The following is a 27,369-nucleotide window of genomic DNA, read 5'->3' as shown; positions in this document are numbered from 1 at the left end:
ATGGCCTTGGCTTCATCTCGGGAATTATTGCCAAGATCTGCATCAGACCATCATATATATCACCTAGATGATATATTAGTGGCTTCAGAGATTCTATCCGACTCTCCCATCTCGTTTCACACAATGGTTTAACAGTTATACCCAAGTCTGATATATGACTGGTTAGAATTTGCCAACGTTTAGCTGATAAAGAGATTTGTTATAGATCTGTCCAACAATATTGAAGAAAGTAGTTGCTTCAAGATAACACCTAGCAGCATCATTGACTACCAAGTTTAAAGAGTGTGCATTGCAGGACACAAAAAGCATGTGGGTTTATGTCTAGGATCCTCTTTTGTACGCCATTTTCTTTGCCTTTCATGTTACGCCCATTATTATAACTTTGACCACGCATATTTTCAATTGATAATCCAATTTGCCCAAGCTGTTCAAGAAGTTTCTGCTATAAAGGCGCCTGTAGTTTCCTTTAGTGGAACAAATCCCAGGAAATGTTCTCTTATGATGACTTCAGGCTCAGGTATCCCATTATCTGATGTTTTCATTACATCAACAAAACGGACAATCATTGTCATTTGCTCAATATGACTCACATCAGGTGTGCAATCCAGAATTATGGAATAGTATTTAGCAGAGTTTACACGAATTAAAATTTGTTTCTTTATAGCATTGGCTAGAAGCTGTATAAGCTCATTTTGGATATATTTTCCAAAATAGTGAACCAGTGTTTCGTGATTCTTAACTCAACGCAAATGGTCATTCGTGATAGGATCAAAAAGGGCTAGATATTCTACAAACTTCAAAAAATTTCCGTTACCAGGGCAATACAATTTTCATTTCTACCACGGAATGCCAAGTTTTGCATGCCAAGAACTCGTACCAAAGCAATTAAGCGTTGCAAAATTTGATGCCAGTAATGTTCCTCTTGCCTAATTTTCTGTTGATCGATATCATCAATTGTTTTTCCTTTATCCAAGCGCAGTTCAAGTTCACGCCAGTATTGATAGTTTTCTAAATGGTCAGCAGTCCTCTCATGTGAAGAAAGAATTGACCCAATGTTCTTCCAGTCTTTTGAACCTGTTTGTTGGAGAGATGATGCACCATTTCTTTTGCTAAATAACTTACAGCAAAAACAAAATACCACATCTTTTGAGGCTGAATATATCAACCATTGACGGCGCACTTCTTCCTCATTTGTCAGTCTCCTCTTGTAGTGTATAGAAGAAAATCTTCTGTTTTTTTAGTCTTTGGCAAAAGCATCTAATACAACCTGTTGTGGACCATGTTGTACTAGAAGCTGTCGCAAATTATCATTACAACAGGAGGGCCATGCGACAGGATCACTGTAATCCAAGCTTGGTGCTGTAACATCTTTTTTTTGGGGGGGGGGGGGGCTTTGTAGGCCTCTCGCTTTTCTTGCTGTCCTCTTCCTCCTCCTCTACAAGACTTCCAGAAATATCCCCAGTTTGAGCAACTTCAGTTTTAGAGTTTTGATCAGTGTAGTAGGTTCACAACATTCAGTCCCCCAGTGCTAATTTCGGCAAGAGCACACTCACCGTGTTCTTGTTTTGCTTTCTCTGGACGAAGGTATTTCAGGAAGAACCCCTCTTGCTTTGCTAGTCCCTTAATTTGTTCTGCTTTTCGTTTGCGGTACTGGGCTCCAGAGGGTTTTTTTTCTTTTTTTCCGCCATGGCACGCTGGAAAATATATATATATGTTACGGCCAATCTGTCAAATTGCCCAGTTCATGAAATGGGCAAATTTGTCTGCCCAATTCTTTCCTTATTTATAACATTAAAATAAGGAGTTACCCCCCCCCCCTCAATTTGGTTTCCACGGCAAACTGAAGGTTTCGTATACCCGTGATTCCACGGAAAAATTCGTGGCCTATAAAAAACACGCGAACGTAATTACGTCCTGAAAGTTTCGTATACGCGCGATTTTCACTCATTTTGCTTGTTCCGGTCAGCCTGGTGTTTCGGTCAGACTGAATCTACCCGATTATTTGTCCCTGTATGAAATAAACCAGGATCTAAAAAAACGACCCTCAATAAAACTAAAATTTATTTATTTATTTTTCAAAACTGTTGTTGATTTGGAGAAATGCGCCCCCTGAAATCAGCGCCCTAGGCGGCTGCCTAGTTTGCCTATATAGTAGTGCCGGCCCTGGTCCGACGGGGTGGGGGGATAACTCACATTTTCAGGGCAGTGATTCTTCTACTCAGCTTGTAATAATGAGGTAACAATGTGCGAGGAATACTTTATGACTTTCACGGCAACGGCATCGACATTAACATTCTCAGTTAAGTTTTGTGCCATTGACATTACAAGACAGATACGGTGGGGAGAATATCAACATAGCTTGCAGGCGTAAAACCACGTTCCACGAAACCTCTGCTTTAGCTTTATTGTAAACAGCTGTACGTTTTATTTATCACGTAACAATTATCAATTCGCGTTACCAAGTCCCATATATATATATATATATATATATATATATATATATATATATATATATATATATATATATATATATATATATCGCACTAACACAGTGCCCCCACTCGGAACGAAATAAAAATTAAATTACCGGGATATGGCACCCCAGACGGTAGCCCTTATCACCCTCCGATTACGACGGCCCTGCGCGCGCGCACACATTCAACTCCCTTCTGACACAAACCATTATTCAAGGCAAGTTAAGTCATCAGTTTTCTTCTAATAGACTATTATTGAATCGATTGTGCGGAATAATGAATTAGAATAGAAGATTAAACAGATTGAGATAATCTATTCCTGGCAACAAACGGACAAATGATTGGGTGTAAACTGATGCCGGTAACGATTTTAGTCGTCCAATGTTCTTAATGCTGCAAAGAGAGCTGAAATTAGTCATTATTTCACTATTAAGACATAAAGAGTTTAGTGATATTTCCATGATCGCGATTCCGTCTAAATTAGCAACATTTGCTTGTTTGCTTCGACCATTCGTACTTCACGCACCTGTCGATGCATGCTATGCGACATGATATAGATGCGAAATATGTGTTTTATTTAGCTACCGTAACTTGCACGTAACAATTTGATTTTAAACAGCACCAAACACCACACGTGCACAAAATGAGGACCAACAACAAATAAACTGTGTATCTGTATTAAAGGAACAATGACGGCAGAAGAAACGGAATTCATTTTGTCATTTTCGTTTTTGTTTTCTTTTATTTGCTTTTATTTTCTAAATATATGCTAGATTAGACTAGCTCAAAGAAGGTGCACCTTTTCCTTTCAATTATGTGTTTATTTTGGGTTCCACCATATTAAACGTCGACAGTAGGCCTAATATGTTTTGGGAGGAAGTTAATAGAAGTCGGAATAATAAAAAAACCTAATCATATAAAACTGGGTGGAAGTGGATGTGGTAGTTTCAGAATAAATTTCATTTATTAAAACAAAATAACCTTAAATGGCATAACCCACACACTTCGCCCACTTTATTGGCCTGTAGAAATGGAAACTGCTATGTATTTAATTATTAAATTGTAATTTGTTCAGTTATTTTTATTTCAGTTCCCCGTGAGTTAGGTTTCACTTTTTAATCTTTAATTCCGGCCATACATATCTGAATAAAATATGCCTACCTTTCTCTTAAAATTAAGAAATGATTATAATCAAGAAGCTACTAATACTAGAAATGGAAAAGAAAATTAAATTCACAGACTCGAAGTACTAAAATATCTGATCGAGCCACGAAAGTGTAGATAGGATTAACATATCGGAACCGAGGATAGCCAAATTATATATATATATATATATATATATATATATATATATATATATATATATATATATATATATATATATATATATATATCTTGGGTTTTATTTACAAAAAAGAACAGCTTTCTTAATTGGAGAATGCAAAATGTTTACCAAATTATCAAATTAGTTACTAATATATCTGCATGTATATGTATTTAAAAACCTTCGCCGTATTTATTGCTTCCGCGTCACACTCGTAGAGATTTCCCCAAATGTTTGCTTTTACAAATCAGGTGGAGAATGACCCTATCAGGGTCGGCTCAGTATGATTCCAGTCTACTCCCCACACCATACAAGAACTGTCACTAATGATCAATAGGTGCCATCACAACAGGATTCAGTACAGCATGGTATTAAGCTGTGTCATTTGAAAAGAACATAGATAATCCTTTAAGTGTGGTGGTATATGATCCTTTACAATAATGGCAATTGAATGCACCCCTACCATTCCGTCTTCTTGAAGATGGAGTTGACAAATCTGATAGTATCAGAAAATCGGACAATCAGACCACTTTCACTGCCATCATGATTAGACGCCTTCAAATAATGTATATCATATTGAGCATCTACAACAAGAAGCATGTTGGTATTACCCACGAAATAAATACATTAATTCTAACAGTCAATTATTATAATGTAGCATGTGTACTTGACATAAACATAGGACTCTGGCATCACTCGTGGTATTCATGCTGTTGAAAAGTGGCTAAAACATCTGGCTGAACCAGAGAAAGTTTACTTTGAATGTTTTATACGAAAACATACATCCCTTGCTACACAGATCAGTGACCAGTGCTGCTTGTGATCTGCGTCTGGTCAGCTTACGTGAATGCCACTTGATTTTGTTCCTTGACAAACTTGTCAGACTGCAGAAAAGAGAGATACTGGTCGTGGCTCAAGCCATACAACAGAGACATGCCCACTACCGATTACAGTTAAATGGGCTTCCAAAAGACAAAAGGAAGAATGCGAAGGTGATCCTAAATGTGGTTGTAAAGATCGGATAGTACTGAACAAGAATGATATGGCTAGATGAATATCTAATCTATCTGAGGAATAAACGGCCATGCAAACGTTGCTCGCCCAACATATATTTTGGGATTTATTATCACAGCTTCATCTACATTGCAAGGTCTGCTTAACGATGCAGCAGAACGGTCTAACATTGCCATCAAAGGCAATGTGATTTCCTCATTGGATAACTCATTCCGAGATCTAAGCATTACGGAAAATCCCATATAATCAGCCTCCAAAGGAGTACATCATTCATGTAGTGATGAAGACCATGCTGAATTGGATGACTTAGAAATGTACTTTGACCATTCACATGAACTCTCGGATAGTTTTGCTCATAGTGTAGCTCGAAGAGGTTTCTTCGCCGCGACAAAGCGTAGCTATTTTCTCTACAAACACCATTGACGATGATATTGATGAACTAGAAGCAGAAGAACTTTTGAATGAATGCGCTTTGATACTTAAAAGCATTCCTATAACAAACACGAGCAGTTCCGGTCTAGCCAGTAGACTCATTAACATCATGCCACATACGTCAACCATGCAACCTGAAAAAGTCTGGAAATTCATGTAGATGGTTTGCTATCAAGACAATCATCTATTTTAACAATATCTTTCCTAAACCGTTCAGACGAGCATGAAATATCTACTGAAGGCAGCAAAATATGTGACCAAGATCACAGTCTCTCTGAAGAAACAGAAGATAGCACTTTAGCTGAAGAAAGTAACGAACCATCAAAGTAAAAAAAACAACAACAAAAACTGCCATTTAAGAAATATTAACCACCATGCCTTCTCTGCAAACATCCACCTCCAGCAATTGGAAAAGATAACGTTAAATAGAAACTAAAAGAAATGATTGAAAATACACAAAATATACACAGTTTTTTTATTGTTTGCAATATTATGATTCAAATAAAATCTACAATTTGAACATAAACTGACAATTAGCATAAAATTCTATTCAGCATTTTCACGAGCGCAACAAATCATTATTTAAGAACAGTTTTTAAAAATTATTTCTATTTGAAATATGAGTATAAGAAATTTTTCCATGTTAGTGTTTGGTTTGGGAATTTGTAAAAACCCTTCTTTATGTGCGTGATTTGGATTTTTAACGTAGTTTTAACAATTTTTTAGTCACATCACTACGATGTCTGCACTGTAAGTTTATAGTGATGTCTAGCACTGGGGCATCATGCCGCAGACACGTAGCATGATGTCCCACCTAGTAACATTATCCTGACACTAGGCCATCCAGCCCTAACACTAACCTCTTAACGTTGACAGCCAAGCGAGGTAGCTGTTAGTACCATTTATGTAAGTCTTTGATACGACTCGGCCAGGGTTCGAACCCACTACCTCCCGCTTCCGAAGCGGACGATCTAACCACTAGGACACTTCATTTTTCATTGATGCCTATTGGTGTTATATAGCTGTCACCTCGGGTCGGAGTATGTTGTTAGGAGGAAGGTTGTAAGTTCATTAGAATTTACAATAGAAATAGAATAATAAATGATAAAGAAAAAAATATTTTCTTTTTTTATATAAAAGGAATTATTATTATTATATGATCCTATTTCCAGCATGTGATTTGCGATTTTGGTGTTAGAGGGCGCGGTTTGGCGTCCACCTGGTGGTGGGTCCAAGAACTCGCAGAGGCGAAACCATGTCCTAGGTGACATGAATGCTTTCGCTCCTCATCGATAGCGGCGACACACCACGCGCCCTTGCAAGACCTTCCTCGGGTATGTCTATTCTTTATTTTTTATCTTGTTTTCCTAGAGAATGCTGTTCCTACTTTAATTGTTTTATCTATTTGGTTATTTCCGATTTGGGCGTTTTGAGGGCGTTAAGGGTTTTCCCATCAAGTGGTGTGTCCAAGACCCTATGACAGGCCACTGGAGAGGAGAATAGAATGGAATGGAAATTAAATTAAAGAGGTGTTTGCACATTAGTGTATGTACCTCTGTTTTATGCCTGCACAGCAGGCTATTTAATTAATCCTGGGGGTAAGAATTGGAGCCTCATCCTCCAGGCATATATGTGCCCAAAAAGCACTATTTAAGCCGTAAGATCGTGGGACTAATTAAAGTCCCTAACGACCTGCATGTAGGACTTACATGAGTAGGAATGAACCCAACACGCACTCATGTTCTAGAAAATTTTCCGTCTGTTCGCCTGAGCCGGTGTCTACCAAATCAGTATGTGACGCCCGTTGCGATTGGTCGCCACTATGACGTCACATCGGGACACCTGTTTAGACGGGTAGAAATTGTTCCACATCTCCGTCATGGTACAGGAATTTCGGAAGAGGCAAGGGAGGAAATTTATCCGATAGCAGGCGCAAACGCACAGAGCCCTGAGACACCAGCCCGTAATTAACCAAATCTAGTTCAGTTATTTTAATGGACAATAAAATACCAATAATGTGTAAGCCAGCTGTGCAATTAATCGAATCAAATAAGCCAATAAATTTCAAAAATGATTCATTCATGAAGTTGGAATTTAGTGTACAAAGTGTACATAGTACGTTCTAATAAATACCAATCAGCTAAGTCGAAATGACTCATACATAGTTTGTATCACGCATAGTAAACATCAAAGAATTTTTTTAAAAAATTGATGGCGGTAGCGAAAGGATCAAATTAGAATATTAAAATAGAAATATCAAAAACGGTTTTCAAGCCAAAATGAAAACCGTATACATTCAGGCAATATGGCAGTAATTCTTGTTTCTTCTGTATCTGCTTTTCGAAGGCATCCTCCTGAAAATGGCAGGCTGCTCCGTATACTACGGCTACTCATATATGTTTCTCTGGTGGCAACTCAACACTGACTCGGGACAGCCTCGTGTCTGGTGCCTTGCCATTAATCTAATATGGTGCAATGTCATTCATCAGGCAGCCATGTCTGTTTTTCACTGGATAACTACCTATCGGTTTCTGGTTGGGCCTCACACTGGCTCCCTCCCTTTCTTTTCTGCTACCTCGTGTTTCTGGCCTTCCTCGTGTTACGTATATTTGATTTAATTTATATCTGATTTAATTGTAAGTTTTGAAATCTTTCTATTTTTGTCAATTTTATTTTACGTCAAAGTAATAGTTCTGTTTACTAGGAACTCGTACTTTTTTCCAGAAAATAGTTTGACCTTGACTGTTTATTTGTTTAAACATAAGGCTGACTGGTTCCCGACCTTAATTCAAAGTTAGTTACAGTCACGTCAACAGGTTCTTTTTTATTTGTTTTATTATGTGAGTAATAAGAGTGAGATCGAGGCTGTATTGTATACGTGACCTTAGACTTGTAAATAGTTTTTAGTGAAGTAAACAACTTTTTCTAAATTTTATTCTTAGGGTAAAATGATTGGTTTTCATCAAGGTCATGGTACAGGATTCCGGAAGAGGCAAGGGAGGATAGGTGCCTGGCAGCCGGCGCAATCGCACAGAGCCATGAGACGCCAGCCCATACTTAACCAAATTTAATCCAGTTATTTTAATGTGCAATAAAAATACCAATAATGTGTAAGCCACCTGTGCAATTTGATCAAATCAAACGAGTCTTAAAATTTTCCTGCTTCCTAACTAATCTAATAATTCTAGTACATAGTGTAAGTGCCTTACAAATTTCTAATTACTAATATGTCTAAGCGACATTAAAAAATGTTTGGTCACTATTAGGTCAAAAAAAGTTTTAATTTTGAAGCGGTGGATGAAAGGATCAAGTCAAATCAGTGTAATGGTTTTATCGAATTAGGATGCCAAGCCAATATAGTTCCCGTGATAAGAAGCAAATTTGTAGGCTTAAGAAGGGCTTTTAGGTCAGCAGCCTGAAGGTATTCCAGAGGTTTTCGCAGTGCTATTTTTCTGCCGACGTATGTTGTTCCTCATATGTTGCAGCGGGAACTTCCTCATACCCGGACATTCGTGACAGTTAGTTGGCATAGTCCACAACGATAGTGAGCGGGTATGAAGAGGAGAAGAGAACGAACTGACTATTTGAATTATAGTGGTGTGCATCCATATGTACATCTACCACTTATTAATGCCTCCACGGCATGCTGTTTAATTGATGCTGGGTGATGGAATTAGTGCCACATCCCTTAGGCGTTTATGTGCTCACAGAACACTGTTTAATTAAGCCTTCAGGTCGTGGGACTAAATGTCCCTAACGACCTGAACGAACGGCTTTCGTGAGTGGGAATGGACCCAACACACACTCATGTTAAAAAATGTTATTCCAGTATGCTATCAACTGAGCCAGGTGTCGACCAAATCTAGTCCAGTTAGTTTAATGGACAATAAAATTACCAATTGTGTGCAAGCCATCTATGCAATTAATCGAATCAGCTAAGTCAAAAATGTTTGAAAATGATTATAAAAAAAGGTTTTCGAGCCAAATGAAGTCTGTATACATTCAGGCAAAATGGCAGTATTTATGGCTTCTTCTGTAACAGCTTTTCGAAGGCATCTTCGGAATGGTAGGCTGTTCCGGTATGCAACGGCTACTCATGTCTGCTTCTCTGGTGACAACAAAACACTGGCTCAGGATAGCCTCGTGTCTGGTGCCTTTCCATTAAACTCCCATGGTGTACCGTTATTTCATCAGGCAGCCTAGTCCTTTATCGCTGGATTGCTACCACTTACCTCCCTTTCGGCTGCCTCGTGTTCTGGCCCTCCACCAATTATCCGTTGCGGCTGTCCAGTGACTTCTTTATATTAGGTGCTTATTAATTTCCATGAAGGGTTGCTCGACAGAAGCAGGAGGCTGCCACGTTGTGGCCACGTTGTTTTGTAGTGGTCCTGTGTGTGCAGCACACTTGCCTACTTTTCCCGCCTCACCCATTTATGAGCCTCTGATACTCCGATCCTGCCTTCTCCGTGTCTACTGCCTGGATGGAATCATGGAATGATGTCCCCCAGTGAAGTAATTCAGCAGCAATCTTCGCTAACCACGGTTTCAAATAGTCCTTGTAGGGCTGGTGGCTCAATCTTCTCCATTCCAAATGGCAAGTCATGGCCGCATGTGGTCGCTAGTGTTAGCTGTTCATCGATGTTCACAGGTCGAAATCTCCAGCCTGAATTGAATGATGGAAATGATGTGTTCTTTTAAGTATATGCGATACATAGGTGATGAGCGACAAAAACATGCACATCACACAAACACACAAAGGAAGGCTTTATTTTAGAATTCGTTTTTATATCGGATACAATCACACTTGTCTCTAATACGAAAGGAAGAAAAACGAAAAATGGAACAAAAAGGGGAGAAAGTGGGAAGAAGATGGAATAAGAGTTAATTTGTTTACTATTTATGTAAATATACAGCGTTTAGACAATTAAGACTCGAATTTGACCTACTACACCAGTCGTAACAAAAACACAGGGAATGCAAACACACAATATAGGAACACATTTATTGCAAACACAGTACAATATGAGGATCTCTTGGCAAAGATCCCAAGTGAGAAACAAGGGGAAAGGAAATCAGCCTCTGGCTTGTGCCTACGAAAGGAAGTACGACTTACCCACCCACCAATCTCAGCTCTTTAGAACTGGGTAAGTAAAATTGGGAGACCTGTCAAAAAAGCAAAGGAAAACCGAGAGAAACCCCAATTCCAAAGCATATTTAAATTTAAAATTTGTTAATCCAAATTCGTTTTGATTTTTTGAGATACAAACGCCAAAAGAACTTAGAGGAACACACAAACACCTAAAATCCTTTATAAGATTACGCCCATTGGTGGGACTCACCGAAGGTTAATAATTAACATAAATTAGAGCTTGAGATGTGTCCACATATAAAGAAAATGGTGATCTTCGTGAGTAATAAAATATACTAACGATGTGGCCCTGTCTGCGTCGTAAGGGGGAGGGCATGGCTGGTCAAATCGTTCTTGTGGGGGGGGGGGTAGTTTCTGAGGTCGAGAGATAACCCTGACCATGTAACCCTCAACTAGAAAGACATAGTCAGTTCATTCAAAGAAAATAACAAATAACGATAAGGTGAGATCTCAGATCTAACATTACTTAACAAAAAGGTAGGAGCAAAACACGTCATAACATGGAGACAGTGTCTATATCCCTCTAGTAACAAATAAGGACGGAGTGATACCTGTGCTATCATGCTCTCGCGAGGTAGTACAGATCACCCAATGGAGGTGATAGTCTGAGATACGCCCATACTATCTCAGTCGTAAGATACAACCATCAATTCCCTCTCCCTTTCTTTTCATTATTAAAAACTTGAAGGTTCATTTTTTCTTAACAAAACGGGGGAAATTTGACCGATATCGGAAAGGCCAAAAGAAATACATGAATGTATATCAGACGACAAAAACAGTATAGCATATTCACATAAAGCCTACACTAGACGAAAAAAAAATATCCCCTGGCGAAAAACACTAGAAACGTACATAACATGGCGAGGAAACGAGGCCGAAAGGTAATATACCTTAATGAAGGAAGTACAAGTCAAAATACATAAAACCTTTACAGAACCGGAGGCAGAATAAAGGGAACCGAATAAATATGCTTGTTTAAAATAATAAGATGAACCCTAATCTAAATTGGTAAATACATTTATTCTTCTTCAAACGTCTTTACATATGCCCACAATAACAGACAATGGTTGAAAATACAGATATAAAATCCTTTAAAACTTTTGACTAGAATGAATCACCTTAAGGTCACTAACGTTTCATAGCTAGGGAACGGCCAGGTGTCTACAAATAAAGATGAACGGACTCTGATAAAGATAACCAAGGAAACAATTGATTTGGTACACTGATGTTAGAAATATTGTGCAATTTTCAGACTAGCATAAACTATGTGCAATGCTGTCATTAAGGATCAGAATCTCTTTGTATATGTATAGATATTTGTAAGCAACTAAGTTCTTTTTTCTAATGCTGATTTCGCTCCTTAGGAAAATGCTTCTTTTATTAAAAATATTTAAGTTTATAAGCTTATTTGCAAATAATTATTTCATAAAACGTTGCCACATTTAAAATTCTGAAAATATCTAGAAACCGGTTTAATACGTTTGGTGAAATAGAGATTTACGGTTTTGTAGTAACGCCATGTTAAAATGCCTGCAACATTTGTCATCTATATGTTATCACAAGCATTGTATGAACCATAATCTAAATTGGTAAATGTTTATGGATTTTATATAATCGAAGCCATGACTTGCAATTTATTTTCAATTTCTATGGAAACTTGCACCAACATGTGCTCTATACACACATCAGAATTTACCTAAAAATAGTTAATAAAATCAAGGCCTAAAAATATAATTTTTTTTTATAAATGTAAAGCATAGTTTAAATTAGCGTATAAGTAATGTGTCTCAGTAGACTACACATTAAAGCTTCTGTAAATTTAATTTTCAAAATCTTTGCATGAATAGTATGACCAAGCAATGGTCTATATTTGCCTTTATCTTTGGATTTTTTTTTAAATAGTAAGCCAGGTAAATTAGATACATACATCAAGTTTGGTAGATGGTTTACATAGATTATATTCTTATAATACTACGTAAGTCTGCTTACTGAAATATTTGCTAAGTCAAGTAACTTCATCAATCCCTCTTAGGAATCATTTTGTAAGAATTGTTGTCCTTAAAGACTGCAGAGTGCAATTTGGCACGTTGTATGGACCTCATCAGAAATTACGGATGTATCGGTCTGCTGCTAGCCGTGAAAGGAACGATGTGTAAAAAATAACAACGGAGGCAACTGACTGCGATGATGCCTAGCTATTCGGCTATACCGTTTCGGTCAAAGACCGTTGGAGGCCTGGACATATCAACTGGAACTTAATCCCTTTTATTAGTCATTGGTCACCTGGGAGTATGAGCAACTTGTTGAAACCATGATGGTTGAATGCCGCTTGGAACGAGAAGTAGTCAGCAGGAACCACCTGCATCGGAAAGGTAAACTTAACTGTTTTCAATCTGACCCTCGGAAACTATTGCACTAACTCAAATTACCCGATTAATACAAGTGTAGCCCACAATACTCAAATACTGAAAATAATTAAATTTGTCCAAGAAAACTGATTACGGTGAAGAAAACAATGAAGACATTTTATTTATTTCTTTTGAAGACAATAATGTATGCTTTGTACCAAAATTTTCAATCTACACTGACGACATTTTACATTGTGATTTTTCAAGCGATTTAAGCATTTTAGCATGCGAGGATAGCCAAAATTTAAGAAACCAGTCATAGCTTCAGGGTCGGTTTCCAGAAATATCGGTTGTTTTTCTAAATTGTTATTTTGGGGGGGGGGGCAAGGTAGCATCAACAAGTACCGCCATGTTGGTCAATTCTGCGCCTCGGGTAATTCTGCGCAACGATACGCCATTCCTGTAAACATTTTATCACGTCCTACTTTGGGTCAAAAATCCATTTGGTATCCAGAAAGAAGAATCGTACATTAATTAAGAAAAGTGATATTCATAAAGTGTACAAAAATATCCCACATTTAGACTCGAACTGCACATAACAATGTGATTTCTAAATGGCAACGTGAAGACCCACTCCATGACCTTCTTGAACCTGTAACCCAGAAAATTCGATATACTATGCATCTTTTAGAATCATACAAATAAATACTTTATATAAAAGATGGAAATGTGTACCTTAAAACAAAACTATTTTAATCCAAGTTTCCAATTTTGCAAGAAGTTGTCCCACACGTACAAAATCGTCTGCTACCCAAAGTGTCTACTTGCCGCTAGAACATAAATTCTCAACAAATTCCCCAGCGTATAGTCTGTTTCTAATTTCTGTAGTAATTTTTCACCATCAACAAGACGTTGTAAACACATTACATCCTATTCATTGTTGTTTCTATTCCACGTAATAGCTTATTTTTCATAAAATGTTGAACTTTACTAACTCTTTTACAAGATCGGTAAAGTTTGCTTAATATCTCTTGCCATTTATTAGCATTTTTACGTTGAATTTTGTAAAACTAGCTATAAACCTGACCTAATTACTCGACTGAACTGCTGACAGAAACAGTCCAAAGTAATAGATTTTATTTCTATAGCAAGATGGATAAACATTACATCTTTTCAAGCTATGCGCAAAATAGGCCGACATATCATGAGTCAGGAAAACGGGGGGGGGGGATCCACTGTGTCCAAAATTAATATTATTTTGAACAGAATATTCTGGTGACAATTGCATCTTTTCAAATGGTAAGCATTGCTGTATTTTATTTTTGTCAATCGCACGAATTCGGTATGCGTTTTGCTTCAATATTGGAAACGATAACGTGTATACAAGGGTCTGTGGAATCAAACCCCTAACGAAGGCCCAGGATGCGAAGCTCCCGGAAGCTCATTCCTTGTTAAGTAAGCGTTTCCATACCCTAATTTTAACCATCAAATGGTAAAGACAATATTCATTTTTTTAAGGAAGGAGAGTACGGGGTCGGCTTCGCTCCCACCCTTAATACCAGCACCCGTTTCGGATTAGTCCATGAATTTGATTAATCGGAGTGCGGCAGAAACCTGTGCCGTAAATCCAAACTATATGGTACGTAAAAGCGCACATACCAAGTCGTCATACATAGCATTATCTGGAGATAAAGGACGTAAAACCAACTATCGAGACATGCATGTTCACCAGTCACTGTACTTGAACTGTTTTAAAATGTCTGTCCTTATTTACCAATATACTCATCACCATCGTGACTAGGTTAGGATACTTAAAGAGGCAAGCATATTTTTATGTTAAGAATGTACTCGCTATTCGTCTGGTTTTTTTTTTTTTTTTTTTTTTTTTTTTGTAATCTCGCAATCCCGCTCAACATAAAAGTCTCCAAGTGTTATGGACAGTATGCCAAAAACAGTAAATTGCTGATAATGATACTATAAACATTGTAAAGTTTCTTGAGCATCGTGGAAAAATTTCAGTAAACTTTAAGCATCGAAAATTGTACTTGTTTATTTAAAGGTATCCATATATAATCCATTTGCATTGAAAGTTATCTTTTCTTTTGTTTACAACGCGAGATTAAATTGATATGTAATTGGATGTTTTTTTTATTCTTTCTTAAAAGAAAGAAGAGGAAACAAAACCCAAATCAACTCATGTTTAAAAACAGTGAAACTTCTCCTCCCGAAAAATTTCGGTTTTGATGGGTAGAAATGTAACGATGTTTTAAAATTTCAACTGAGATGAAATCAGTTATTTCCCTTTAGTTATAGCGTATAAGATAAGATATGCTAATTAGTACACACTAGAACTAATATTAGTACCCTTACTCCTACCTCTTGGACAGGGTACTAACATGAGCATATACGTGTCAATGGAACAAACCGTTTGTAAGTCACACCCAGCGCTCTTTTAGCCTAATAATAACAATTTGAACATATTCCTTATATATAATCCAACAAATTGAGTAGTCATCTTATTTAATACCGGAAATATCGAATTGTATTGTAGAAATAGGTGTAAAATCTCGTTTACCTTTTTTTATCCGATATTTTCGATTAGATCGCCCGCAATATTAGTTCAAATAATGATTACATGCGTTCTCAGCCTCGTTTGTTTGCGTGCCATCAAAGGACAATGAGGCCTTATTTGGCGCGGTTTGAGTCAGAAATTCTGCGCATTAAAAATAAATACGGTTTATCGGCAACTTTGAAATTCCACAAAGAAGCCATTATTCGCCACTTGATTTATAATAACATAGCGTAGAATATCCAAATATGGTCTGGCAAGACTTGCGTAGAAAAGGGGTCATGGCGAGAGTATCGCGTTATCTGTCATGGTGGTCATAGTGAGGTTAGTGTAACCATGCCAATTTATTTTATCGTGTAAAGGCTTAATAAATTCAAACTAAGCCAAACTTCTTTCACAGCATGATTATACTTATGTAGTTGATTTCTACACTGTTTGTTTTTCTGACTTTAGTGATGATTTTTTTGGCTCCATTACATGATATGGGATCAGTTCGTTGCCTCAACCACTACAAATCAAGTTGAGGCTACGACATTGTAGCTAAGTACACACTTGAAAGTATTTTTTTTGGGGGGGGGGGCGGTAAATGTAACGGTCTAGTTCCTATTAAATTCTGCATCATCACGCATATTCGTAAATAAGATACAATATATAAGATACACCGTTACTAACCGTTACATAGGATAAATATTGTTGCAAACTTGGTGGGGGGGGGACATGAGCAAAAATATCAACGGCTAGAGGGAACCTTATTTTAGTTTCAAATCAAGCTGAATACTTTAAGTGTATAGTATTAGATATTGTCGTGTGATCAGCAAATAAACTAAGTCTTCTTTAATTTAGATCACCACAAACAGTTAACTTTTTAAGCTGTTACTTCGTCATGTGTTGAAGACCACTGATTAAACAACAGTTGTTTACCGTGACCGCAGTCTTTAGACTGTTTCCGGGCTTCACTTAATGCATAAGCATGACCGTGGACCGACCTCTTAAGTGGGATCTAGATAATGACAACGTTTTGAATGAGTTTCAGGTTTATAGGGTTCATTTAAGTGCAAAATTAAACTTTTGACCGCAGATTTTTTTTCGACTTCCAGAGTAGAGGACATCGGTTTAAAAAAAAAAATTAATTATAGGAAACTTTCGGGGACCGGGAATATGTTTCGGTTTCAAGAGGATTTTGGTTTATGTCTTGGTTCACTGTATACAGGTGTTGGATACAGTGGGTTGTTATTAGAACCAACATTGCACATAGCATTTCGTCATTACCATTGTCGTGGGACAAATTGATCAAAGTTGCCATCTCATTTCTTCAGATAGAATCAGTGGATTATACAGTTTTATTATCGGTGGATTCTTGGGCGGAAAAATAACTGCGTTCCATCGGAACAGCAGCTTTTCAATCGTGGATATTGAGTTTTATAATTGTGTTAAGTTAAATATTTAGAGTACTGACAAATTATCATTCTTTCATCCATTTTTCCTTGCTTTCTTTTTAATTTTTTCTCGCTGTAAACTGAAAACTCAATATACCGGAATCCCCTCATGACTGAATTTTATTTTAGCTCCGAATTTTTTCTTTCCTTAATATCATGATTTTTCACCATTAAACCGAAACCCATCAACTCCGAATGCCAAGGCAAAACCCATCAAACCGAAGCTCAATTCAAATTTGGAAATATAGCTGCTAAATTCCTGACACACACTGGAAAACATTAATTTGGGTTAGCTAATACAGTAGTGGGCTGATTGGTGAAACTAAGACCCGGAAAATGTCCCAAGGAGCTTAAAAAAATAATTGACACGCGCGCCGATACAAACTGGAGCGGAGAATAGGATAATCTGTAGTTTTTGCACCATAGAAAGAACAAACAAAACCTGAATTATCAATAGCTAAGTGATTACAAGCAAGCAGTCTAAGAAGGCTATATTTATCTGCTATTATTTAATTGTGACTGATGTCATTGTTTACTTGTTTGTATGTCGTTGTTGTTTTTGTTTTTTTTTGTGTGGGTTTTTTTGTGTGGTTCTTTTAATGACATTTAAGGGCTTATTAAACAGGCACGTGGCTTCGCTTTTGATGCTTTGCCGACGGAGATGTACTTTAGCAGTAATCTAGAAGTCAGATTCACTCAATGGCATACCCTGAAGTTTTAGATCTTAAACAGTGATTAAAAACACTCACGATTACTAATGATGAGCGTTATTTGGCTATAGCACAAGAAATGAAGTCATTAATACAAGCTGCTTTAATTAAGAAAGATGTAAGAACAAAAAATAGACATCGCTCCACGTCTTCGTCAAGCCAGGCTCTTGAACTGTGGATATTATGAATTACACGAAGAATGTAAACATGGTGGGACATGATTCATACTTCTAATGTACTTATAGTAAAGTTATGAATGTATCTCGTTCCTCATGTTTCTTGTGACGAGGACTGTATTTCTACGTTGAACAACTGTATTTATATATGTATCTGAATATGATTTTCGTAAGGAACGTGTATTTTTCTAGATGTATTATCTCTTTGCACTCTAACACACAAAGACATTCTCTCTCTCTCTCTCTCTCTCTCTCTCCCTCCCTCTCTCCACATAAGGGCTAAGAAAACAATATTTTCAACAGCTTTAGAAACCACAGTAAACCGAAAACTTATGAACATCGAAATTGTTTTCGGTCCCACGCGTTTTCAGTTTTGAGGGATTTCCCTGTACATACAATAGGAAATGCGTCGTACAGTATGACTTCTTTTTCATGTACACGATGCACTTCACAGGACTCATTCCCACATTAATTGACACACAAAATGTAGAGCATATTTTACCATATATGAGAAGTATTTAGGAAGATATGAATGTTAGTGCGCTTTGAAGCGAAGCTCTTTACAATGAACATTACGTTAGCGCATCCACCAAAAAACATCGTTCCCACGCTTTTCTAAAGATAAACTTCTAGATCATTTCCAGGGGTTTTCCAGGATGAAATTATTTTTTTCAAGGTTCACATATGACCATTACTGAATGGAATTAAAGAACATTTTAGATTATAAACATGCATTTTCTAAATCTAAAGATGTTTCCATTTCAAGACGTTCCGAAAATCTAAGTCAGAAAAAATGATCATGTACAAAACCACAAAATGTGTCACACGAAATAAGTTCGATTATATTCCTGTAAATTGGCATGTAAAGTCATTTCAATGTACAGAATAAAAATTCCTTCTTTACCTTGCTGACCTGCATTATGTTGCTAAGTGGGAACAACATAATGAACATAAATTAGTTTCATTTCCTTTCAATCCTTTCATTCTAAAGAATTATAAAGCAATATATATATATATATATATATATATATATATATATATATATATATATATATATATATATATATCATATGGCGAAAAACAATCCTTTCAAGTGCCCTGGATCCAGCAAGGGATCACGTGTGTCAGGGAGTGATTATGATAAATGCAATTTAACTGACAATGCACAGTGCGAAACTAGTATCTAGCTATCCTGAGCGCTTTCGACTCTTTAACGAATCTTGTCAAAGGCAAATACAAAACATGGACAAGATAAACAAATAAAACAGAAAAGCAGTTATGTTTGCGAAACTTTACATGGCTGTTTCTACAGGAATTCAACCTTTTAACTCTATTATGTGTCAACTAGTTTATTTCAGCTTGTTGCTGATAGTGGAAATATTTGTACTGACCCAGAAATTGATAAACCATAGCGACATATGTTATTTTATGTCAATTTATGTAAGAGCAGATTATATCCCGATAATTTCGTTGTTACAGTAGTCATAGGCTATTAAGCTAATTTAGAGAATTATTTAAAAGAAAATATGTCGGCTGCAAAAGATAATTTTATTTGTGCATGGTTGTCTTTTTCTAGTCTTTTTGGTTTAGACCGCTTGGCTTGAATGTTTTAAGGCGTCGTATTCAGTAAGATTCCTTTTCTTTCCTGGTTTGGGAACTCCAGTTGGGGTTGTGAGCAATTGCAATAAGTGTTATATCACTGAAAGTGTGGCATGGTGAGAAGTGTTCTGCAACCAGGCTCCTGTAAAGCTTCTTTGTCATCCAATCAGATCTATGAAGGTTGATCCTTTTGTGTAGCTTTTCAGTTTCTCCAACATATTGAAGGCTACAGATCTTACATGTGATGAGATAGATGACATTCTGTTTTGCACGTTTTGTTTGGACCATATATATTTAATTTTTCTCTAGTCACTGTCCTAGAAAATGTCCTGGTCTATATCATATGTTGACAGGTTTTGCACCTTTTATCGCCACAGGGGCCGGATTGACTTGGGTGGTCTTGATTAGTGACTGGCGTTAGCTTCGCCCTGACTAGAATGCCCTTGAGGTTTTTTGGTCTCCGATAGGCGACTACATGTTCGTTTGGAAGAATTAACTTTAGTGCGTCCGACTATTCCACGACGGTCAAGTGTTTCCCTGTGATTCTACCTACTTTGGGGTTGTCTGGATGGTAGGTCAGGATAAATGGTATCCTATCAGCCTTTTCCTTCTTTCCGTATTTTAGTAGATCGTCTCGGTTTGTTTGTTTAGCCCTCTGGGTTGCCTCCGTAATTAGGTCTTTGCTGTAGCCTCGGTAAATTAAATATTTAGATAGCTCTTCAGACCTTTCTAGGAATGTTTCATCGTCGGAGCAGATTCTGTGAATCCTCAGTGCCTGGCTATATGAGATATTCCTAATGCAGTGTCTTGGTGACAGCTGCATAGGAGGAGATACTGGTGTTTGTCGGTTGGTTTGGTGTATATGTCTGTATGGAGTTTGTTTTCTACCAGTCTAGTTGTTCTTTCCAGGAAGACGTGGTTTGAGTTGGAGATTTCTGCCGTGAATTTTATTGAGACATGGAAGTTGTTTGCCTTTGATATGAAATCATCCAGACTTTCTATTCCATGTTGCTACTTCATTTCTATATCACCAATAAAGCGCACCCCCACTGGTATGATGTAAGTTCAACCGATGCTAAAAGTTGACCCTCCAGTTTTCCCATGAAAATATTAGCATACGAAGGGGCCATTGTTGTACTCATTGCGATTCCATTAATTTGGATGTAGTTTTCTTCATTAAATTCAACGCTATAGGACAAGCTACAGGAGTTGGACAATAAAGTGTGTGGGTGGATTGTCTACAGTTCTAGTTTCCCATGCTTCTTTATACGCCTGTATCCCTTCCTTGTGCGGTATGTTATTACACAAAGATGTGACGTCTAAGGAAACAAGCAATATATCTGGCAGTAATGGTTCGCTTGCTTTGCTTTTGATGAGGTCATCTGTCGTGTCCTGAAGATATGATGGTAATTTGTGGACATGTGGTCTCATAAAATGATCCACATATTCTGATATCCTTTCTGTGGGATGCCCCTTACCGGAGATTATAGGTCTGCCCAAGTTTCATTGTTTGTGGATTTTAGATAGATGATAAAATGTACCTGCCTTTTGGTTTTCTGTGCTTAAGTAGTTTCTCGTTTGCTGGTATATGTACCCAGTTTGGTACGCCTCGTCGATAATATTAGTGATGGCTTTTGCATATTCCAGTGTTGGGTCATGGTCTATTTTTTGCTAGAATCTACCGTCACTTAGTTGTCTACTTACTTCACTGATTCAGTCTTTCCTACTCATAACGAATACAGCGGAACCCTTATCTGCATGCTTAAATATGATGTAAGTTCTGCTTTTCAGTGAGTGCAGGGCATCTGTTTCTTCCTTTGTCAAATTAGAGTATCTGTTAGCATGGTTGATGTGTCTGGAAGTGTCGTTTTCAACTGAGATGATAAAGGCTTCTAGAATTGGAACTGAGCTTTTTGGTGGGGTCCAATTACTTTTCTTTTTGAATATGGGTTTATCTGTGCCATAAAAATCCCAAACAAGATTTTTCAAACAACCTAATCTTCTTAAGACGATCTAGTTAAAAATCCGTCATTTAAGAAACATTTTCAAAAGGATTTTTTAAAATTTGACAAAAGACTTTCAAAATTATATATTGTTGTATAAACAAGGACTGAACTTGTCTTATTGTAATTCGTTAAACCAGTCCCAAACCTGTATTGATACAAGGGCTCGTATCGGTTTTTAGTATATAATACAAGGGACGACAATTTGTCATTTCAGCTCTGAGATTCGACATTTTGGACAACAAAATTTGGCTTAAAGCGAACAGCAGTCCGTTTTCTAATCCGGATTTCCTCCGAATATTCCCACCCCATTTTTCACATTTGGACATGTAGGTTGGGGTGTGTGGTCATTGCAATTGCAAATCGAAAATTTGGAATTTGCCACCACCGTGCGGTAGCGGCATATGGTAGTTACTTACCAGCGGGCCTAGCAAATTTAAACATATGTTATATCAACTCCTACCTGCATGAAATCGATAGCAAGTATTATAATCTGTATGTCTTTAATCCGCTGACAGACTTAACGAAACTATAGCTTAGATGAAACCTGACCTGGTACTCGTCATCTACTAGTCACATGACTTCATAAATCTCAAACGACGCCATCGGAAGTCCAATAGTCACGTGATATCAACAACACGCTCCTTTTTAATGTTAGTGTACAGAAATTCAGTTATATTAAATGAAAGTCAGATATCTTTTGCAAAAACCAGAAAGAACATATAATTCTCAACATATTTAGTTTGAGAACAACGACAAGAAGCTTGTCGCTGCCTCGGCAATCTGGCCAGTCTGATTGATCAAGCAGAGAACACATGCCAGCGTGGTAATCACGGGAGACAACAAAATTAAGAAAGTTGCTCTCGGAATAAATATTGAGAATTTTGTATTCTTTCATTTTTTTTATATTTATTACAACCAGTATACGACTTTCATTTAAATATTGTTTTATTTTGTTCTCTACAACATCTGAAAATGTGGGTTGTGAAATTTGTTTACTCATGCGACTAGCAATGCAAATACCAGGTCACATTTCATCAACGCCGTAGTTTTATCTTGTCTTTCAGCAGATTAAAGACATACCGATTTGAATACTCACAATTTCTGAGAAAATGAGTAATTTTCATATCGATTTCATGCATGTATGACTCGATTCAACAACGTTTAAGTTTGCTAGGATATCTGGTAAGCGGCTACGCTTTGCCACCACCATTTTGGCCTCTTATAATGATAGCCTGGTTTTCATATCTTCGATGTGAGGAAAGATAGGATATCGAGCTGACTGAAAATAAAAGTCTACTAGACTAATCTAATCCACTGAGCGTTTGGACTGACTCAGAATGGGGGCGCTCACCAGTTAGTATGCACCTTTGAGAGAGTGACGAATGTAAGGTGAAGTTGTTTGCATTTAGAACATGCACAATGGAGATAGTGTTGGCGTACTTCTATGCTGCAGTAATGTAATGTAGATGATATTTCTTTTGATATTGTACTTTTGGAAATTGTACATGATCTAAGCACACTGCTAACTAAAATGACTGATCCCTTGTGCTAAAAGATCAGCCTGAATTAGTCTAAATTACACTATCCGTAGCAGCTATTAAAATAGGGAAAATGAATTTTGCCAGACTAGACAATACCAGCTTCTGAAAGTGCAATGAATGAATTACCAAATATGTAAAATGTAAAAAAAAAAAACTATCGGCTTTTTTAAAATACGATTTACCTCTGAAGTTCAGGAAGTGAAATGACCAAGTGGAGCTAGCACATTTTTTGAAAGGTGCACATCTGGAGTAAGACCAAGCTGTATACTCTATAATCCATATTACACCCATCAATCATACACCAAAATAACGGAAATTAAAGGTTCTTCGAACTATACCAAAGATATACAATGACTTTCTTTAAATAGGCAGTATAACCAGTGAGGATATCCTGGGTAATTCTTTTTCTTTGAAATTCTAAATATGCAAAATACGAAACTGTAGAGCGACACCTTAATATATGTTTATTGCAAGCACCCAAATGACCCATACTGCACCCTCTGGATATTTTGGTTAGAACTTAATAAATTTAATCCACGATCAGTTTAGTTACGATTCAATTAAGTGATTTTTTTCGAGCGTCAAGTGGTGGCGGAAAATATCATTTTTACCTACTTTTGTCCCGATTTCCCGTTAGCGTGGGAACCCTGAAAAAAAGGCTTCCCGTGCACTGCAACCTAATTTATCAGTCTGATTATCCAATTATTAAATGCCTTTTATTTACCTTTTCGTATGTTATTCATACACTAAAAAATCTGCACTTCCAACTGCATTGCAGTTTTAGATCGTCTGGTCCTCGGCAAATTTTTTATAAGGGGATTAAGCCAAAAATCAATTGGAGCTAAGTCAGAGATGTATGGAAAATGAGGCAAAATTTTAATGCTGTACACCTTTGTGAAGTCTATTAGGGCGGGTGATTAATGCGCAGGTGCGTAGTCATGAATTAAATATTAAAAAAAAAACTATATCCTGTAAGGGTTCCTGGACGGATGGTTCAGTAGTGTTCTAAAACTTTTGTCAACGCTTTGGAGGCCCACTTATATTCATGAACACCAGGAGAATCAAGAAGACATACCTGGACATTCGGGCCCTTTGCATCGAAAAAGTATGTGTATAAACTCTCTTGACAACCAGTCTACGTCAAACAATTTGTGGTCCCAATTCGTTTTGCTCCTATCAAGACTTTATTATTTTCTCTTAAATCGTGTTTAATAAAGTAAACACGTTTAATCCCCTTAAGCAATATCATTCAAATGTTTCTGACCAGTCTTTTCATAATTGAGAAGTAGCTCTTTTGACAAAATGTTTCTGGCCAGTAGCCAGTAGCTCTTTTGACAAAATGTTTCTGGCCAGTCTTTTCATAATTGATGAGTAGCTCTTTTGACAAAATGTTTCTGTCCAGTCTTTTCATAATTGAGGAGTAGCTCTTTTGACAATTTCAGTCCGAGTCTATTTTCAATAAGCCCTCAAGAAGTGCGGAAAATCATTTTACAATACCTTCCTGAGCTTCAGATAATTCATTGATAGATTAAAATCAACTGTGAAATGAATGCCGTGATAATATAAATGTATTCCGCTGTCTATGGTTCATCTGCACCACTTGCCCCCTTCACAGCAGACACTTCCCGCTCACGAATCACAGACGATGATCTTCCAGAACGTGTATTATCTTTTATCAGTTTCCGACGTTAAGCCTATCGAGTGAAGTTAATTTTCATTGACAGACTCAAGGAAGCAAAACAGTCAGCACTATATACGGACCATTTCAAATATCCCTCATATAAAAAACTGTTCAAATTGCTTTATTGTTGTCTACTCGTACAGCATCACACATACGAAAGTAAGAAAAAAAAACATACTGAGTCCAAGCATTTAACAAGAAATTAAGTCCAATCATTTAACAAGAAATTGCTTCACATCTTTTAGCAGATGCACAGTCGTAGTAATATATATGTTGTAATTTAACGCTAAAGTTAGCAAATAATTATTTAGTCAGTGAATGCTGGTCGAAAATATTCATTTGTCTCCGTTTTATTGGCATTCATTTATCCCCACCTGCCTCCACAAGATTTTACCTAGGTGCATGCTATTTTCATATTTATGTCAAATATATTTGGGCTTTCCTTTTTAGAATTTTGCAGGTCTGACAAATTTTGACATTTAATCCGAAATATCCATGTCAGTGCAAAATATGAAATACAAAAACCTCAAAGTACGTGTTAATTTTGACTGGGTGTAAGATTTATATATGCAAGTTGTTGAGTGCAAGCCGATCATTAGTCGATCAAATTTCTATCAGTGAAGGAGACAGATGCGAATATTCCATGCCGTCGAAACAATGATTCTTCAAATAAGACCGATCCGCACCAGCAATGTTTATTGTTAAACATTTCTTAATTACAGATCTGCGTACGGAGTAAAGTTTGCAATCCCTAAAGCGATATAAAATTACGGAACAGTAGTTACACGTAAAAGGTAAAGAATATTTTTTAAATGCGGAACTTTGACATCAAACAAAATGAGAACTAGACTAAGACAAGAAATTCAAAGAAAATAATCGCAATTGTTATTACCTATCAAGCTGTAACTTTTCTGTCCAACTTGCGGCGCTGCATCCAGATTTCGAGATCTTCCATGCCACATACTGATCCAAGTGAAATTAAAGACCAGCTAGAATCACCCTCTTCTAGATTAATTGGAGTAAACGGAGTTTGGTTGTAACACCGGCAGACTGAAACGACTGATCAAATTATATCCTCTTAAATACGGATAGAATTAGAAAATTGTTATTTTTAATCAAGGAAATAAACATTAGGATGAGATTTCAGTGGTTTGGTCAATGTACCCACTACCGTCATTATTCGCTTATAAGTCGTCAAACTGGAAACAACAAAGACCCATATTCTGTCGTAGCATAATGCAACGGCATATCGCACCGACACGTTACAAACTATATATATACACCTTGTCTGGTAGGATGTCAATTTAAAGCACAAGATATGTGCATTTGCAGAGAGGTTCTGACATAGTTACATATCTCTGCATCTTTGTACATCGTTATCTATAGAAAAAGAACCGTCGTATTTTGTCATTGGACTGGATCAGTCCAGCAATGAATTCAAAACGAGCGAATTTATTAACAGCCTAGACATTATCGTTTTATTCACTGTCGTCCCGTGGATGCCACATATTTTGGAACCAGGGAAAGTCTACCAGTTTCGCACGCTACCTGCATTGACTGTGACTAATGTGGTCGACTTTCTGGTGGAGAAGTCGCTGAGTGCAATATTCCTATGAAATATGAATTGGCCTTCTCTTTCAGTTAGAGTTTATAGTCAACAAGGCGCTGTCAGATATGATGTTAATTGATCAGTCTAGGGATGGTGTCTGCTGCTCTCTTCAAAATGAATTCGTCAAATTTTTTAATTGAACAATTCGTATCAAAGTAATCAGCGGATAATAGATAACAACGTTTTTACCACCGAGTAACCTTTAAAATTCAGCGGTTGATACGTTGCGTCTAGGATGTGCATAAAGCACGTAAACGTTAACTTCTAATTTGCACTATTGGCTTGGTGTAAAGCACGTAAACGTTAACTTCTAATTTGCACTACTGGCTCGGTGTAAAGCACGTAAACGTTAACTTCTAATTTGCACTACTGGCTCGGTGTAAAGCACGCAATCGTTAACTGCTAGTGGTACTACTTGCTGGAAGTAAAGCACGTAAACGTTAATTGCTAATGACACTTCTGGCTTGGTGTAAAACAGTGGTTCCCATAGTGAGTGGTACCACCCCGTGGGGGGGTGGGCTGGGGGATTACTGAGGTGGTGGGGGCTCTAATGATGAATGCTTTTTACGGGGTAAGGTAGGAGGCGCTGAGGATAACCAAGGGGGCCGTGGACCGAAAAAGTGTGGGAACCACTGATGTAAAACAAATAAACGTTGACTGCTATAATGGCACTGATGGCGTGGTGTAAAGAACGAAAGTTTTAACTGCTAAATCACACTACTGGGTCTGTGTCAATCACATAAAGATTAACTGCTAATGACACCACTGTCTCGATGGTGCCAATTTCGGGACTGTTGAATAACGACAGTCTACTCACAACTGATTTAACATATTTTCAAAGGTGTGTGTTAGATAACGATTAGCAGTATACGGGGAATAGCAACGCCTCTTGACCATTTCGACCAATCCTTAACCCGGAGACAACAGTACGAACGGACGAGTGAAAAACCAAGAGGTTGCCCCGCATTGCTGCAGTTAGCAGCATATAATATGTTTACTTTTGCACGGTGGATCCCAAAAATATCGTGTGTGGTGAGGAAGTGACAATAGGCAAGAAGCAAGGGTCTGTGAAATGGAATCCCTGTTGGTAGCCCCGGGATTTAAACCCCTGAAAGCGCCTACATTTTCTGCGTTTTCAGGGCATAATTATAAGTACCAAATCATAAAGAAAACTTTAAAACGTCCTATTTCTTTCACGTTCATTTTTGGGTGGGGGTGGGGTTGGTCTCAGCCACCTCTTGCAAGGTAGTGTTGATAGTGCCGTACAATATGTGGGTTAGCGAACTACAAGCAAAGGGAAC

At 37.4% G+C, this 27,369-nt stretch overlaps 1 long non-coding RNA gene across 1 annotated transcript; it reads right to left on the bottom strand.

Annotated features, from left to right (window-relative positions):
• Positions 1-5,777: 5,777 nt before the first annotated feature.
• Positions 5,778-25,505, bottom strand: LOC149799333 (uncharacterized). The gene is made up of 2 exons (XR_016420894.1): positions 25,352-25,505; positions 5,778-9,907 (listed from the first exon to the last, which is right to left on the bottom strand). It is a non-coding gene; the product is annotated as an uncharacterized LOC149799333 (long non-coding RNA).
• Between the last annotated feature and the right edge of the window lie 1,864 nt (positions 25,506-27,369).

The sequence above is a fragment of the Sinohyriopsis cumingii genome, chromosome 5 (genome assembly GCF_028554795.1).
Source record: "Sinohyriopsis cumingii isolate HCF-2022 chromosome 5, ASM2855479v2, whole genome shotgun sequence".
NCBI classification, from domain to species: Eukaryota; Metazoa; Mollusca; class Bivalvia; order Unionida; family Unionidae; genus Sinohyriopsis; species Sinohyriopsis cumingii.
Note: the sequence above shows the minus strand (reverse complement) of the source record. Positions and strands in the feature narration are given on the sequence as shown.